General features: G+C 38.4%; 1 protein-coding gene across 2 annotated transcripts in view; it reads right to left on the reverse strand.

The window, feature by feature from the left end:
* The window catches only part of PELI2 (pellino E3 ubiquitin protein ligase family member 2), a 78,874-nt gene that overhangs the window by 59,550 nt on the left and 648 nt on the right, over positions 1-18,676 (reverse strand). The window lies entirely within an intron of this gene.

Consider the following 18,676-nt stretch of genomic DNA (forward strand, 5'->3'; position numbering starts at 1 on the left):
AATAAATGCTTCCTAACCACTCTACCAGCAATAMAGCTAAAAAAAGCAGTCTTCCTGTAGAGCAAGAAAATCCAAACCAGCAAGTTCTAAAATCCCAAATAATTTCACCTCTTTCCCCAGTTAAGAAGTACATTCTGAAGCATTGTACATCTCTAAACTTGATTACTCTTGAAAGAGGTATGGCACATTTACTGGTTGTGATTGCAATCAGCATTTTTTTTCCTAGAGAAGTGTTTATTCTTATAACTTGCCTTTGTCAAATCATTTACTGTCATAAAACATCATGAAGCGTTCACCTCTTGAGTATTTTTGGAATATTTGTTAGTGCAGTGATCAATACTGTTTGCAACAAGCCTTCAGCTCCCAGAACCAAGTTTTAGCACTGMCTGCCTTCTCAGTTTACTGCAACCCATACAATCCTAGAGCCTTCAAAGAGGTTACAGAGGTTYAGTGAAATGCCGATTGACCTGATAACCCATATAGTTATGAGGCAGGAGAACACTATTTGGCCCTCAGAACAGAGGCTGAGTTGGCATAGTTGGCTCGTGATTACAGGTGATTTTTCACTAGTCAAATTGAGACTATTGGAAACGTCTGGTATAGCTCTCGACTCCTACAAATCACTTACTACATTTCAAAAACTACTCCTAATTGTTCCTGATACCATTACAAACCTAGTAGTCACCTTGCATAAAAGCCATCTAAGCTTATGGTGCTTTTTTGCTTAAGTATAGTCAGCCCCTCTGTCCCATCACAGGTGCAAATTAGCTTAACACTTGGTTAAAAGGTTATGCACACCAGGCATAACCTATGCATTCAGCAGCGCCTACAACACATCATACACGCTAGAGAGACTACTTCCCTCCTTCTTGGGGTATACAAATTAAGCCGAGCCTTACCTACTGAAAACACCAAGAAGTCATGTGTGAAGTAGCTGGAGTTGAAKGGGGAACAGGCTTTTTCTCATGGTGTTCAGGACCAGAACAGGTTGATCTTCTGCTTTGTGTGTTCCTCACTGCAAAAATATATAAAAGCCTATTCCTATCTGTTAYAGCCTCTTCCTGCCCTTTTTAAAGGGATAGCAGGAGCTGGTAATAGACTTGGGTTCAAGCTTATGCATTAACTGTTTTGCTGAACTATTTCTCTCTCTTACACATTTACCCACTGTCAGCAGGACTGAACAGAAGGGCAGACTGGAAAAAAAAGTACTTTTTAGTGCTAACTAGCTTTAAAGGGAATAAGCAGGTCAGCCACCAGGTATATTCTCCCAATTTTACCCTGACTACAACATAATAATAAAAGTTTAAGTTTGATTTACAGACAATATGACTATTTAGAGACAATAAAGTTGACTAATCCTCCTATATGTTTAGCTTACAAAATATAGACAACTCAAGAGAGTATACACCTGGTCTACACAAACTTCAATCCATCTAAAAAGAGTTAAARGACAACTGGGCTGCAAATAGCAAATTGCACAAGAACTACTTTTAAGTAGCTCTAATTATACTACACATTYCATTTGCTTCAAAATTCCAAAACCCTTCCATTATTTCAGTACTGTCTCCCTCACTAACATGGAAAGCCACCTCTGGAGATCAAGAAAATACAATGAATACAACCCGTCCGAAAGCGAGGAGCATTTGAATCAGGGCATTGTTACTATAACCACTTGTAACACAAAGGTTGAGATCCCGTCAGGAATGCAATTCTGAGCCTCAGGTCTAAGCTAGTTACCATTTCTTATCAGCTGGGGAGGGGGAACTACTACAGAAGCTTCCTGCAACTCTTCAATCAATGTTTTGTTAATAACTGGTTTGTTACTTGCCCCAGATTATTTTTCTGGAAAATACTTTGTTACTTCTGCTCTTGTAAAATCAAGGACAGCAAATCTTTCCCACAGCTTTTGAAAGACAAAATTCTGTAGAAATTTCAGTTGGCCCTGCAACCCTAGTTTAGTAAAAGAAATTTAAGATCTTCAGCTGCATGTATTAATGACAATGTGGAAACAGGGATTTCARGAGGCAGTAATGGAGGATTTGCTGCATAATTTTCTGAACGACAACTATATAAACAGCACAAGAGTTTGATTCAGTGCTAATACACTAGAAGAGCCTAAAGGAGGATGCTTATGCTGACTGTCAGGGCATCAGGATGAGCTTCAAGTAAAACAGTCAAATAACCTGACAGTTCCAAACAACTTAATAGCTGGAAACCTGCATAGGCAATCCAGTTAAACACTGCAGTCAGACAGGAATGAGTAGTCTCACCTGCAACGTATTTCTTAGAAGTCATCCATAACCATGAGAATAGTATGGAAAAAGAGCAATTACCTTTATTAAGGAGGCAGAGGATAAAAAGAAGAGAAACACACCATACAAACACATTTAGCATACTATATCAATTCCAACATAAAGCAATATGCCAGAAGTAAGAGTATTAAGAATGCAAAGGATTTTTTTTTTCCTTTTAGAAAACAAAAGGTAAGAATCAGTTCTTTCACATAATGACTTCCTTAACAATCCTTATTTCCAACCTTTTACTTCTCCCCCCAGCATTCATTTAACAAGGAAGCACTTTTATTCAGTGCTTTAAGCCCATCTCCAAAGCTGTCAACCAAAACCATTCACTACTGCATAAAACCTACAATGCTAGTGCACAGAAAATGCAGGGTATAAACTAATCAACTTCATTTCAAAGCATGCTTTTTATTCTAGCTAAAAAGGCATAGGAGGTAGGCAAAGCACCATGTTTAGAATCTTCTTTCTAACCCCAAATCTCTCATATTATAGAAGAAATGCTATTCATCCAAGATCTATAATCTAGCCAAACACCGCTGAAATTGTTTGAAACAGCATTTTGTTAAACTAAATATGGATACRTGTGATAGAAAGTGAGATCTAGCTTTCACTATATTCAAAACAAGTCAGATGAACATTAAATCCCTTTCAAAGTAGTACAGTGCACAGCTGGGTTTTGATGCGAGAAAAAGCATGGAAGGAAAAAGACTGTTTATCCAAAACATCAGACTTTGGATTCACGCACTTCTATGTGGAAAAAAATTAGCCTCCCTTTAAATACCAGCTTGGAAAAAAAACAAAGTTTAAAAATTAAAACAAATTAGATTTCATACAATGTAACATGACAAGAGACCTCAAATACACCTGCTCTGACATACCAAGCATGTTCCCAACCTACCTGCTTGTGCTTCATACATGCCTGAAGATGCAAAAGCAAACTATTCAAACTTTAGTCTGAGGAGTGAACAGGACTGGCACCRTGCTATGTTTGAAACATCACTGCATTAAATATTATAGAGAAATTACACTTGATTCAAGTAACAATTTGGGCCAGACAATTTGTTTCATGAGTAGCCAAACACTTTCTCTAAAACATTATCGTGGGCAATTTGACAATTCACATTTTTGTGAGAAAAAGTGCTAGTTTTCTTATAGCTTCAGTTATCTTCCAAATACAAGCAGCTGTAATATTGTTTTTGCGATTCCATGGCCAGGAAGTTCCAGCATGTCTGTTACTCACAGCTTTTTTAAGGAGTCAGGCATGAGAAGAATCTTCAAGGTTCACTCCAGGATCATTTAGCTCAGAGGAGCAGAAATCCTACCAGCTCTAACTTCCCTTYACTTTCCGCAGGAAAGGGCAGCCTTATACATATGTGGCTCCCTATTCAATCCCAGCTATATAGCAGAATCCCAAATATTTGCATCTGTAATAGAAAATACAGAATCAGRTTTCCTTCAGTACCCTTGCAAACACTACCGTCTCTCTTACCACAGTAGCTTCCTTAGCATCACCAGTGTTACATGACCATTGTCAGCTACAGCAGCACAAGACATCTCAGACGAGATAATGTACTTCATGGTCTGCTCCAGGCAGATTTAGACAAGGTAGGCAAAGATGAAAAATGGRTTACTTTTCTGCCTTCTAAATCCAGAAAGTACTGGAGGTGGCAAGTTTCCAGCTTAGACACACTCTAAAAGGCTGCTCCACTACCACCTAGGACCAGAGGCATCAGCCTGGCTGAGAATCGATCCATCGTTAACGTTTACCACGCAGTATTCTGTAAGAGTTGACGTTAGAGGTATGTGCTTTCAATTCTTATTCTCCAAACAATACAAACGGCAAACAATACAAAATGGGCATTCGGTGAGGTAGAATGCACAGGAGGCTGGAAGAACTGCACAACCCTAGAAGTCTAGAAAACACAAAGCAGCAATGCAGCATTACACTTAGAATAGCTGACAAGGAACCTAAGCAATACTTATTTTTCCTGATAATAAATCTGTTAGATGCTCTAGAAAAGGCATACAAGAGGAATTATTCTTTCCTCAGTTAAAAAAAAAAGGCTTGTCTGAAAGCTACCAGATGAGTGTGTGCGTCCTAAGTAAGAATTGTTGCATAGCTGAAGCTAGATTTGTTTTTTCCTACAATCTTAAAAAAAATAAAAAGGAGAGAGAGGGAGAGAAAGAGAGAGAGAGAAGTAAATACAGTAATGCAGAGAACTAGACTTCAATACATCATCTTCAGTCTTAAAGTGTACTGACAACCTACAAATTCACAACAGCCTTGGTTGTTTGCCTTTATCATAATCCATAACAAAGTTAATCAGTCAGTCACCTCTAGCCAGCAAAAGATTTTGCAAGGCTGTTAAATATTTACAGCTGATAAGCAAAACTAAGTCTGATCTATATAGCTTTGAGATAGCAAGGCTTTTCAGTTCTACACTTCTACCCATAGAATACTTGAGATTTGGCTTCTCTTAACAGGACTCTCCAAAAATATTATATCAAAATAAAAATGGAGCCTTTAGAGAAGCTTGCTCTCAGAAGACAATCCTACAAATACTCAGAAATTATGACGCATCTGCACACACTTCCCAAGTATGACTCAAAATCATAAATGTGTTCCCTAAGTTTTTCATTCCTGGATCCACAGGAATTCTGGCCTCCAGAAGAATCTCACTGTACAGCTGCTTGCAATCCAGTCAATGTCTGTGCAAACACGAGACTGTGCACAACGACTGTCTTCAGACAGGCAGGCAGGCACTCCATTTTCAGCGCAGCAGCAAGACAGCGTTTGGTCAGAAACAAGTTTATCATACAAAAGTGCTTTCATATACAGATGCAACTATTAAAATCACAAAGCCATGCTAAATGCTCAGTGATGACAAAGTTTTTTGAAGGATGAGAACTTTTTCCTTTTTAAATTTAATTTGTACTTCTAATCCAGCCTGCCTATTTCTAGTTACACATTTACAAACTGAAGTTCCATAAAATTTGTATTTATACATTCCAACAGAAAGTAATGCACACAAGTGGCATAGTGGTTTGTAGAACAGAAAATAAATTTAAAACCACATATAATTCTCCCTCATAAATTTTTTCCTTTGGAAGTCCTGTTCTTTCTCAGCCAAAACCCACAAAGATAGTCAATACACTATTACTATTTCTGTTCCCCAGCTTTAACCAAAAAAAAAAAAAAAGCACCCATATGTTTCTCTTTACTTATCTAGATTTCTTTGATTTTTAAGGCCAGGGAGCACTACAGGGCAAGTTTGACCATGATAGCAGAGTCTAAAACAGTATTTCCTAAAGCAAAGGTTGTAATTCTAAACAGTATCACAGGACCCAAAATTAGCATTTGCAAGCCAAATAGAAATTCAGCTGCAGAAGTAGGGCTCATGAGCCCAAGACTGAAACTAGAAGCGGATTCCCAGCAAAATATGTCTAAAAAGCRGCTACTTCAGAGAGGAAAATAAAACAATCAATTACAGTTGGTTGGCTCAAGAGGTTACTTTTTGCCCTCAGAAGTTTTTATACCTGACACCATTCTCCATAAGCGCACCTGGCCATGGGAAGCTACTGTTATCCAGATAGGACAGTATCATGATAGTAAGAAATCCTGCATGTCATCCCCCCTCTCTTCCTGCGCATGAGGATGCCCAAGGACAAACAATCTACCCRCGCTCTTTCCTTTTTACATGGGTCTTGCAAACACCTAAATTCTTGTCTCTTTTCCCTTCTCCATCCAAATAGATCGCTCATGTATTATAGAAAATGAAGAGCACATTGCCATGCTACCCTGTTAATACTTTGGTATTATACCCTTAAGCCATCCATAACTGTTTTGTTTTCCTCCTACATCCCATCAGAAACAGAGATGAGAACAGCAGCATTTGCTTCAATTACGTAGAAATCTCTTGGTAGGGAGGTGCCTTTGTTCTCCCATCTTGGGGGTAGCAGAAGACAGACATGTCATATGGAAGCATTCATATCCCATCAGCCTGTCTTAATACCTTAGTCTAAAATTTAGAAGCACTATCTTCTGGAAATGCCCGCTATAACCCAACAAGCCCCAACTCTGCTAGAGACATTCACAGTGGAGAAATAGCAAACAAACTTCATTTGGACTCCTAGCCAGGGACCAAAAAAAAAAAAAAAAAAAGTCTGTTTCATAACCACTTGAAAAGTACAACTTTCCCCCTCCAGAAAGTTTTAAACCCGAAGTGTTTACTGTGTATGTTGAATAACACAGAATACTAGTCTGGCTTCTGAGTTCAGCTAATACATGAGGGGTAAAGCATAAGGCTGCTGACTACAGGGGACATCTGCAATTCCAAAAAACAACCTTCAGGTTTTGTTTAAAAGACCTCTGAAAAGCTAGATCTCCAAGGAAAGCAGACATTGAAAGAGTTGGCCTTCAGGGACCTCCTTTTCCACTAAAAAAGTTAGAATCCARTTGATCCAAAGCAGCACAAGGGCAACAGAGTGCTTCATGGGGTACTCGACTCTCACGAAGGCCTTTCCAAAGGCCCAGCACAACACCTTTGCATAGGAAACCTCCTGATAGTTACTGGAGTACATGATGAATGCATCTACTACACTAAGTTTCTCCTCACAACACTGGGACAGAAGTTTTGAAGCGGCCCAAGCTGCCAGCGGGGCCTATGACATTGTTAGGCACTCTTCATACTGGTTACGTGCATTGTCAAAACATTTGCATTCATTCCCATTTACCCAAAGCTGATGTCCTACCAGTATTAAAAGCAGTGAAACAATGGTAATGAAGAGTCGTAAACAAGGCATTTAATGATCTAACGAACCAGTAAAGCATGATTTCCTCTGGGTCCATGTTTTGCAGTTGGATTCCCTCTTTGTCTTGTAAGTTGACAGCTCCAATTAAGTTTTTCTCAGAGTTGAGGCTATTACAGTCACACAGATTCTCTGATGTCCACCAAAACCAGGTGGTGGGGGAATTCATGCTACAGACTCTCCTCAGCAGAGCRCACACAGCACTGGAAGGCTTTGGAATAAGATCAGTTCCATGATGTACTTCATTTCCATTTAGAGACTACAATCTCACCTGCCACTGCAGCTTTCAGTACATCACTGAGCATTCAGAGGTAAGTGGAAAATGATGGGAACAGGAGCCAACAGTGCCAGCAGATTTGAGGATGTGGTGTCCTCCAGCAACAAGGCTGCCTAGACAGTGGGGAGCAGTAACTACCTCAGACGTCTGACTTTATTCCATTCGKGTTCAGGTCATCACCCTAAAACTAATTACATTATTCTCCCACCCCTATCCAGGGTGTGTGCTTTATGTCTCAAAGTAGCTTCAGCTCCTCAAACAGTTTGTCCCACCCCACTTAAATGCCTTCAAGCAATTCCAAAAGCTCCAAGCAGTTGTTATTTGAAATGAACAACCTGTTCAGAACTTCTCTGGACTTGAACTATGCTTACTTTATTCCAAATTGAATTGAAGAATTGAACATTCTTTCCTTTAGGAAAAAATGCAGATAATGAAAGAGGAATCAAAGAACAGACAATAAGAAATCAAAATGATCCTGTCAAGCACAAGAGGTTATACAACATATTTTGTATTTTTAACAACTAYGACTACTAAATTGTAGGATTTCACACTCTGTAGGGTCTTCTAGTTTCTGGAGAAAGGAAAATATTAGCTGATACACGTTAATCATCAATAAGTGGTAGACTACCTTAACCTAAGTAAATAAAACAAAATGTTTACAATCATTTACACATGAACTAGATGAGGACAATGTAAGAGCGGTGGAAATGATGGAGCAGGGAGAAAGTCACATTGCATTTCTGATTTTCATAAACAAATGATTGTTTTTACAAATGAATACATTTATCTCCTGGATATTGAAGAGGACCATGCACACTTACCTACTAATATCTTTTGTTTTTTAACTGAACTAATTGTTTTGCTCCCTTGACTTATGCATGACAAACTAATCTTTACTATATTTCTGGAACTTTACACTGCACAAAGCATCACAGCATCACACTTTGACACATTCATAACATGTTCACAACAAACTTCAGTTCACAGAACTGAAACAGCTCATTTTTCTCTACTGCTACGTCTGCCCAAAACTTAAGAATCAGCCCATATTCCCYGTGGCTTAGAGTCTGCAGGTGGAATCTAGCCAGTCCAAAAATCCAGTTCCTTCCTGCCTGCACTATGAAATGCCCAGAAGAGAATGAGCAAATCACTTTTGCCACCAGAAGATCTGCTTATTCCTTAAGAAGGTATTATTTTTACAATTGGTCTATCTATGCTGAGAATTTTCCAGTAGGAGAAACCTTAATACAAACAAGTCTTCTCCAAGAAGATTAAGATGCTAACTAGTAGTATGTGATCACACGCCAACTCCTGAATTGAATTTAAAGTTACATAGCACATAATAAACTAGGAGGATATGTTGAGCTATTAAAAGCTTGACTTAGATCCTGCTGATGGCTTAAACCCCAGCTTTGCTTACAGAGGGAACTGAACTTTATATTTTATATTTCCCTGTATCCTTACATGGAAAGGYATTTGCTATATTATACTACTCTACATACTGGAAACTCAAAACCAGCAATAAAACAAGATACATAACGCTCAAGTATTGCAGCTGGAAGCATGATTGTGCAACTGAACAGATAAYGCAGGGCTGAGCCAGCAACTTAACAGCAACATCTCATGCTCAAATATTAGAAGTAGGCACAAAAGTCAGTAAGTTATTTAGTGAAGGCAGTTTGGGAGACACACTTGTCTCCCAAAGGAAAAAAAAAAAGTGTTTTTGGAAAAGCTCTGTCAAAGACTTTAAATAGAGTCTGGGATTCACTATCAAAAAGTATTATTTAAGTAGTCTTTTTGGAACTGAGAATACATTGAGGAGTCTAAATGCATAACCCTAAAACTTAATGAATAACTTGCATTCTGCATCCCAGTGGCTCCAGCTGGGCACCTTAACTAAAAAAAAACTTCAAAGTCCTTGAGAATAAACCACTGCAGCTTACCCAGACACTGACTACAGAAGGAACTTTGCCATGACCATTCCAAGGTGGTTGGCATTTCAACGGCATTTAAAGGCATCTCTCACGTTTCAGGCTTTTCTTTAKCCCAAGGAAGATCAGATGAAAAGGAAAAAAATAGCAACCACTATTCACTATTCAACCACTTACAAGATAATAAATCATATCTAATCTGAAAGATTCCTCTACAATGTCAAAGTGATTTTTGAACCCGAGCATTGAGTTTTACAGCTGTTTGCTTTCAGAGGCCAAGCACAGACTGGAAGGCAGGCAAACTGGAAATATAGCAATATTTTGGTTTATTAGCCAATGTTCTAGAAAAAAGATTACAGTAATCTACTTCAAATAGAAGTCTCTGTCACAGGATGAGCAGAGAAACAGGAACTGTGCAATTCTCAGCATCCTTCAGCAGTTCAGTCTTTCCTACAAAAGCAGAACACATGCACACTACTTTTGTTTCAAAGGGCATGTCTCACTTAGTAATCGTGGAGTCATCAACAATCAAAATAAAGTCTTGCTGTTCCACATAAAGAAATACAGCTGTGCTTAAGTCAAAGTTTCAGCCCATTAAYTTCTGTGTCCAGACTAAACAGTTCTTTCACTCTTCCTAAAGGCACGTGCTAGAGAGTTTGCACATTTGGTCTCTAGTTTATTTGTAATATGCAACTGGAGATCTAAGCCTTTATATATTTAAGCCACATATAGTGACTAATTGTCTTCACAGTCAATCCACTTTGGTTTATTCCACGACATTTATGTGCCTTAAGAGGATACAGCTCATCCRTCTAAAGTCTACCTGTTTGCTAGGCACAACCAAAACCATCCAACTTGAAGAATAAAGCTTTTTCACAAAAACTTAGCAGCTTATGGGATTCTAAAATAAAGATAGCATACAGATTTCAAAGCAAAGAGTAATCTGAAATCACATCACTGTAGTTGAATATGAAGATTTACTTCCAAAGGGTTGTTTACCAATTAGAGAGAAAGACTATGCCAACATTTCTTTGTCCTCAGTCTTTGGATGTGAAGAGCAAAAAGTAGAATTTGCAACAGCAGGGATCAGTTAACACTGCAATACTCCAGTAGAGGACCACAATGCCGGCTGGCTTCCTCCCTTTAACGTAGTATACACCAGTTACCTCCAACTTTCTTTCCTGACTCCCATTCCTTTGCCAAGGCAATTCAGTACATCAACATTCGAATTTAGTATGTGTCTCACTGTGCAACTGGTCACTTCATCTCCACCCAATACAATCAGCTGCTACACATTCAATAATGTAGCTATAACACAGTTATAAACACAAATACAGAAGACGAGCATTAAATTTTTATTGTCAAATATTTTGTAAGGGCACATATTGCCCTTGGGCCTTTCTCTAGCATAGGAGGCCTTCTGCTACCARGGCCAAGCAGTGCCACGTCTAGTTCATCCTCCAAGAAGCAGGCTAATTTTACTTACAGTGATGTCAGGATACACAACATACCAAAGTTCATAGTGAAGGTGGTACTGTTAAATGGAGGGAGGAAAAAAAGAAAAAACTAAAATACATTATTTCTAGAAGCACTAACTGGGCTTTCTCCCTTTCCCTACCTAGAGAAGATGAAAACTGCTATTGACAGAAGCGTGCCTAACAGGTTCTCGGCAATTAACACCCTCATGCCATGCCTAATCAAGTCCAGTTTAACTCAAAACCACGTTGTTTTAAATGAAAAAAAACTCTTCAGCATTCTAGTTGTTGTTTGCATCCATTTTCACTACTTCTATTTATAGTCCGTTTTGTCAATAATGAAGTGCCTGTTGGGAAACAGAGGAAAGCTTTAAGTGATTATTTGTTCTGCACCATGATCTAATAATTGCAGCCATTAAGAAGTTGCAATGTCTGCTTTTGATTGACCTCAGAGCTTTACATTCTGGCCTTGAAGTCTGAACAGAAATTCAGTGTGAAACAGCTGATACTTGCATATACTTCCCAAAACGCTCCTATATTCAGGAATAGAAATTATACTAGTAAGAATAAGTTACTGAAAACTACATCAAGACAATAGAAGTTCAGTGGCACCACATTCACATCTGTCATACTAAACYCAAAAAATCCCCTCAGTAACAAGTTTAAGACTCTGAATGTTTATGTTACAACTGTTACAAGCTTTGCTGTGTAAAGATTTCCTATATAAACATCATCTTGCATCTTAAGCGCCATTATCAGCTCCAGTCATCAAGGGCTATTTGTGAGAAGGGCAGCAGAAAGACATTTCTTTTGAAAAGTCAGTCAAACCCAAAGCTAGGTTACTCTCACTACTGAATTCCCAATGCCATGATTCCCATCTGTAGTTACATGAACAGATTACTCACTGCCACCCTTCCTAGGGTCAGTCTGTCTTTTTCTCTCTCTCTTTTTTTTTTTAAGCACATTAATCTGCTTCTTTGGAAGCCCCCTACTGCTCTTGATTTAGCACTATTTGCTTAGTAAGAGGACCAAGGCCTATTCTAGGCCACTGAGTAATAGGATTAAAACATTCTAATCCCAGATGTTACTTACAGCTTGCCAGAGAGGTTAGGAATTGGTCCCCCAAGTGTCTGAATGCCCCCAGAATCTCAAGACCTAGTAATAACCTATATAAAGCTAAACATCCATATGGTCTACAACATATAGAGTATAATATACAAACTAATAAAAATGAGAAYTGTTATTCCGCAGCAAGGAACGCAAGGTAGTCACCAACTGGAGGAGTTTTGCACCTCACTGCAGTAGAGTTGTTAAGTAGTAAAAACACCAAAAACCCTGGTACAAGTGACACAATTCCATCAACACATAGACAATCTTTAATCTAATTCAGAGGGTGAGCAAACTCTTTCCTACAAGACAATAAAAGGAGTTTCTGTAAAAATAACTCAAGTCCAGCAGAGACACCTCGAGAGTTTTACTTTAAGAGAAGAGAAGAGAACTGGTAGAGTATTGTAGATTATATCCAAAGATCAAGGAGGCATAAAATTCTGAACAGCATCTTGTCAAGAGAGAAAGAGGTCATTTAAAAGAAAAGAGGGATCTCTTCAACGCAGCATTAGCATATGCAGGTCACAGAAGTGACAAATGTGAGAACACACATACTAAAGTACTTAAAAAAAGTTTTGCCTTTCATGTCTTTCTGGAAGTAGACATGCTCTCTGTTCCAGAGTCACCACTCTTGCCCCTCAAGGTTGAATCATTGGACAAACTTCACAAACTTTTCACTGGTGGCCTTCAAACAGAGTGAAGATGCACACTGATGACATTTGTTGCCAGAACTGAAAGGCATCCTCAGCACAGGGGAGATTTAGGCTAYCCAACAGCACAAAACAAGACTGACAACACAGAGCACACCGGGAAACTAAMAGGCATTTTTACTTCAAGTCGGGAGCTCAGACCGACTACCTCCTCTACTTTACAGGATAAATGAGCCACAAATATGACAACTGTAGAAGAACCAAATACAATCCCAGACTATGTCATGAGAAGTACTTTTTTCTAGAAAACATATGAGGTATTAATGCCACTGCACAACAGACTAGAGGTGTCCTCTTTGGGAAGCTTCATATCCATTCTAATCATGGACACTCAACACGAATTCAGAACCAAAACAYGCGCAGACAATACCTCCGAGAAACAGGATACAAGACAACGGCCAGCCCAGCCAAACTGGTACAAATGATACCTTCTGCGAGGCATTTGGCTCAGGCTCAGAGCCGTACTATATACACACAGCTTCTCATTAGCTTAGAGTACAAGAGAAGGAGGTTACATCTACCCAAAGTACCAGGCTGACAAGAGCTGTCACTGCTGAGGAATAAGGACTAAGCAAGTTAAGGGGCAGCATTAACTCCACAGTGAGTGAGTATAAAAACTGACTACTATTTAGATTAAATTGGATACTAAAAAGTTCCTGACTTCTTATGAAAAAGAATCTGTTCTCAAATAATCTTGTAATCAGTTTTATAACAGTCTGCTTTTAAGATGGAGCACGAAGTATCTTAAACTATATGCTGCCTTCAGAAGAAAATAAAGTCCAGATCTTACTAGCCCAGAAAGTAATTTCTAGTCTTATATGCATATTTTTAAGTAGAAYCAAGTGGACTTTTATGATGTCAACACATTTATATACTTCAAATAAAAATGGAAACTAYGCATCACTGATTCTGCCAGGGAGGAATGTAGCAGCTTTCTGGTTTTACATGAGAGCGCATCAGTCAAAGGCAAGGAAGTCTCACTCTGAGCAAACAAGTCTGAAAAATGTAAACAACATGTTTTCTGTATTTTAAGTTTTTTCCACTTCCATACACATGATCTGCTAGTTGTACATGCCAAGGGGGTTTTCAGGGGTTAACTTCCAGAATGCATCCAGTTTCCTTTTTATAATAAACGTTAAACAAGTAAGTGTGTGATACTCTGATTTGCCTTGGCATACACAGATTTCAGCTTCTAGAGTTTGAAATTCCTGGTCCCTGATTTTACATTGGTATCAACATACTGTGAATAAAACCTACAATTGGATATAAAGCCACACTCCAAGCAAGTCAAAAGTATTCTAAGAAATAGAACAGTCACAGAGAGACAATTCAGATTTGTTTTCTTTCTTAGCATCAATGAAAAAAAATCTTTGCTCTACCCAGCCATACACAAGCTTTCATTGAAAAAGAATCCATGACTCTTTCATCAAATATGACCATTTCTTTTATCCTTTATACTATTTTTTCCACAGTGTAGTCAATGTTCTGTTTGGACACAGTATTTCTGGTGTTTGATTAATCTATTTGTAAGCCCTGAACTAGCACTGATCTCATATTCTCAATGTGCAGCATAGAAGATGCATCATAAAGCAAGCACTGGCACTTAAAGGTCTCCAAGAAGTGATTCTCAATATATAAAAAAAAGTTCATTTAGAGCAGCAGATTCCAAATATGACTGTTAAGTCAAACACTTCTCAGATGGAAGAACAACATTAAGATATGTAATAGGGGGCTACCATTATTAGTATTTGCTCTAGACACTCCTTTAAATGAAGCCTAAAGCATATTTTAAAATAAGGTCCAAAAGCAGTCTCAGTAACTTAGATAAGCTGTACAGTACAGAAAATTACAAAAGCATTACACAAAATTTCAGTTTTATATCAAATAGCAAATCCCTGCAAGTGCAACATGAAGCCCCAGTACAATGCTATGGCCTGGATGACCCCGCCCCTCTGGCACATAAARGGAAGCAAATAGATAAAGAGACATGCAAAAATTCTATACTGTTTCTGTATTTGACAACGTTACTGAAAAAATGCATCAGCTTCTTGCTGTGYGGCTCTGGAATATTAACAAAAAGAGTTCAAAGAAAAGCCAAACAGATAATTTAAGGTCTGAAAACAAGCTCAGAAGTAGGAAACATTTAAGGAACTTTAACTCAACAAGGAGGTAGCAGTTAAGAAGTGACTTTGATCAGTCAGAAAAAGGCCACATGAGAAAAAGTTTAAAGATGCAGGTCCCTTCAGATTAACATAAAACAACACATTTCAAATCTAAATTTGATCAAAGTATAAYACAGTTTATCAATCAAACAACTTCCCAAAAGCTATAGTAGAATTTATCACTGTAAATCCAGCCTCAAGATTGCCACTCACCCCCRTAAGTTAAATTCAAGCAGAACTAGAACCCTTTTATTCAAGGATATTCAATGATCTGCATTAAACAAAGCCCAAATAACAATTTACAATTGTCCCTTTGGACACTGAAGCCTATAATTCAACAGATTCATTTATTTTTAATGGTTGACTCTGGAAGCTGCATAAATAGAACGCTGACAGTGATTTCAAAGGGACTGCTCTAACAACATGGAGCAGCAGCCCTTCGTTTTGTCTAGCTCAATAAAAATTTTGATTATATATTGCAAAATTCACAAAGGCTATAACACTGTGTATGTGTGTACAAGTGCGTGCACACATACACACTTCACTGCCCTATTAGAAGCTCAATGCAGAGTTCCTTAGCATTGGTGGTAAGACACTGAATTCAACAGATCTGGTATCAGGGCCAAAATCTTTTAATCACTAGAGAGCTCACCCATTGACTAAGACTTAAACTTCCTCGGCATTCCTTCTTCAGCTGTCTCATTTTAATCAAGCAACTTTTCTGAGAAGTTTGAACTACTCACCAACATCATTACATATCAGAAAAGTCTGCAGAGATACATTAATGGATCAAGCTACATATTTACATTCACTAAGTCCCAGACAAAAAGTCTGAAGGGCATCAGACCAGACAACCGCCTTCGGTGAAAGATATCCACACACAGCCAAAGACAAGCACTCGCTGCACAAGACAAGGACATACTGGCCAGAAGACCACTGCATTAGAACCAAGTCTTCACAGTGCAATTCAAGCTGGAGGGAGAAGGGAGATAGGASAATACTTCATCTGCTTTCCCTAGTTGAGTTCTTAACCATTAGTTGCTCTGTATTATATAACATATTCAGTGAATCATAGGAGGGATACCGAACAAGAGTTTAACAAGAATCTGAACAGAGTGTGACAGTACTATTAAAGAATTCAGTATCTGGTTCAGAACTGCTGCCAGYCCTCCCTTCCAAGAGATGTATAGCAGCCTCATACTTTGATGAGACTTCATATATATATATATATATATATTTTAAAAAAAAGCTTTAATACTAATTTTTCTACTTTACCAAGAAACACGTAGAGTCCTGCAAACAGATGACACCGCGGGCAGACRYTCACAACCAACCACAGCATCTCTTCCTTACCATGCATTTCCACCTCTCTGGCTTGATCTATAGAAGCTGCTTTTATTTGCTACAGTGTTGATTATGTAAACCTCCACAAAAGCCTTCCCCAAACGTGAACTGCCATATCACTTAGAAAATATGCAGTGGACCACGGGGAGAGGGTTAGAGATGTATTTGCAGCAATGACAGACCTCAAACGCATTAAGCTTTATCCTCTCATCACATTCACTTGAAGACAAGCAATCACAATGACTGCAAGACAAAATATGAACACATTCTTGCAGGAGAACTACCTATTGCCAAAAGAACACCTTCCTCCTGATTTAAGGGTTAAGTATAGAACAGCTCTATTTTAATACTGCTAAGATGTAGTACAAGCAAAAGATAGAGGGAAAGTTTTGCCACCTTAAAAATAGAATTTTCAGCAGTTTGCCAGGTATGTTAGTTTCCTTGTACATCATCATTTTCACCAACTAATTTAAAAGTCTTACAGCTCAAGACAGAAATTTTTCATCAACATCAATGTTTTCTTTCTTAATCTACATAGAGCGTCTCTCAACAACTTTCTAAAATCTAGCTGTGAGGTCACTACATCAATTTTAATCAAGCAATTATAGTAAGAGCTGTGATACTTGGCTCTGGTAGTTCAGAGCCTCAGTTTCACTTTGAAGAGGAGAGCAGGTTTACTTTTTTTAAAAAAAATAAAATCTCATAATCTGGAATTCAGTTTAAATAAGACTGTGTATTAAGAAATTTCAGAAGTTTTTCTGCACCCCTTTATTTTTAGAAGGAAACAGAACAGATGCTCAAGTTGTTCCATGAGTTCCTAGCCACAAGCATTGAATCACCAAAGGGGGGGGGGGAGAGAGAGAAGCTAACTGTTTGTATGCAGTGCCATAAATAATACAATATTTCAGACCTCTCTGATAGAAAGTGTGGCAACCAACTCCTATAAAAAAAATACCAACTTGATCTTAAAACCCAGATCTTTGGTCCAGAAGTAGAAAGGGTAATTGCTGAAGTAACCACAGTCGTCTTTCTCCTACCTTATCTACCTATTTTTACATTAGGTCTAGCAACTACGTTTTGTCAGTAAACTTCGATGACCAATGCCTTATTGTGCTTCAGAGTAGTTTGAGGTAGTCTACAAAGCATACTAACTGCAAAAAAGATTCAGCTGCCAGTTTGCAGACTTACTGGTAAACAAATCTACTACAAAGAGGATTTGTTTGCCTTTATATATAAACACCCAGCAGACATAACTTCAGTAATTTTATAGAATGGATAATACTAAAGAACTAAATCCAGTCACACTGAGTTCATTTAAATTTTATTGGTATGTTTCAACACACAACAATGAAGACCAAGACCTCTGCCTGAACCTATAAGCCAGGATCAATACATATCAATATGTAAAGAAAAGCATATCAGAATTTGCTATGGCAAAGATTAGAGCCAAAACATTTCATACTTCTGGTACTTTCAACTGCTGCTAAAAATAGTAAAGCAACTGAAAAGAAAATGCTTCCAGCTGTGCACAGGAAGCCTCTGCAGCACAACATCAATTTATGCACTCTAATTTAATTAAAGATTCAACATTACACTATGGCTTTATTGTTAGAGAGAGTGTTGCACAGCAGAGGTTACCCTCCATTTTCACAATTGTAACAGTAAGAACATTCCTTTATTAAATTTGGCTTGWTATGGATATTTCTCTTAAATCAAGTTACTTGACTTAAATTCAAATCTTGTAAGTACCAGCCATATCACATTCACRGTAATAGCTGATTTTTATTTCATTGTAACTATATGTCCAAACTGTCTTGTGACAAGCAACATTTAACATCCCTTAACGAAAAAAAGGTACATTATTGGACATACCGGCTACCCAGTCTTGGCAGCTATTTTTATTTGCTCCTGGCCACTGAAACAGTCACGCTGCAGAGGTGAACACAGTTCTCTATGAAATGACTTGACAAAAAAAAAGAAAAAAGAAAAAGAAAAGAAAAATAAAAGGAAAAGACAAGACARGAAAAAAAGAAGAAAGGAAACAAGAACGACCTTCCAGCAAATATGTAACATATTCTGGGGGAGGTTTAATAATGCAGCAAGGCTTTAACTRTTCTGCTTCATGGCTGGCTGGCAACCTATTTATTACTAAAAATTATTGCATTAACCGTATGCTTCTAGATATTAAACTATCAAAATTAAACATCTCTTATAAGGTTCACAAGGGTTCCCAGCAGCCCGGCTTAGATGCTTCTCCCTCATCTGCTTCTACGGCGTTCAGCAGAAAGGCTTCAAGCTTAAACAGCAGGGCAAGAACATAATACCAAGCGGATTACTTTAAGATCCCTATCAAGCTGAGAAAATAAACATTTCCACTACGAATCTGAATGTAAGTGCTCCATTCCCCCCCCCCCCCCCTAATTCCAAAGTCATCTCCCCTGCAGTCTGCAAGGAGGACGCCGTCTCTCGGAGCGAGGGGAGAGAAACCGCCAGGGAAAGCTCGGCGAGCGGCTGCAGGAGCGGAGCGCGGCTCGGCAGCACCTGCGAGCGGCCTCGGCGGC

Source organism: Rhea americana, unplaced genomic scaffold (assembly GCF_003343005.1).
Source record: "Rhea americana isolate MKP2758 unplaced genomic scaffold, rheAme1 scaffold_42, whole genome shotgun sequence".
Classification (NCBI taxonomy): domain Eukaryota; kingdom Metazoa; phylum Chordata; class Aves; order Rheiformes; family Rheidae; genus Rhea; species Rhea americana.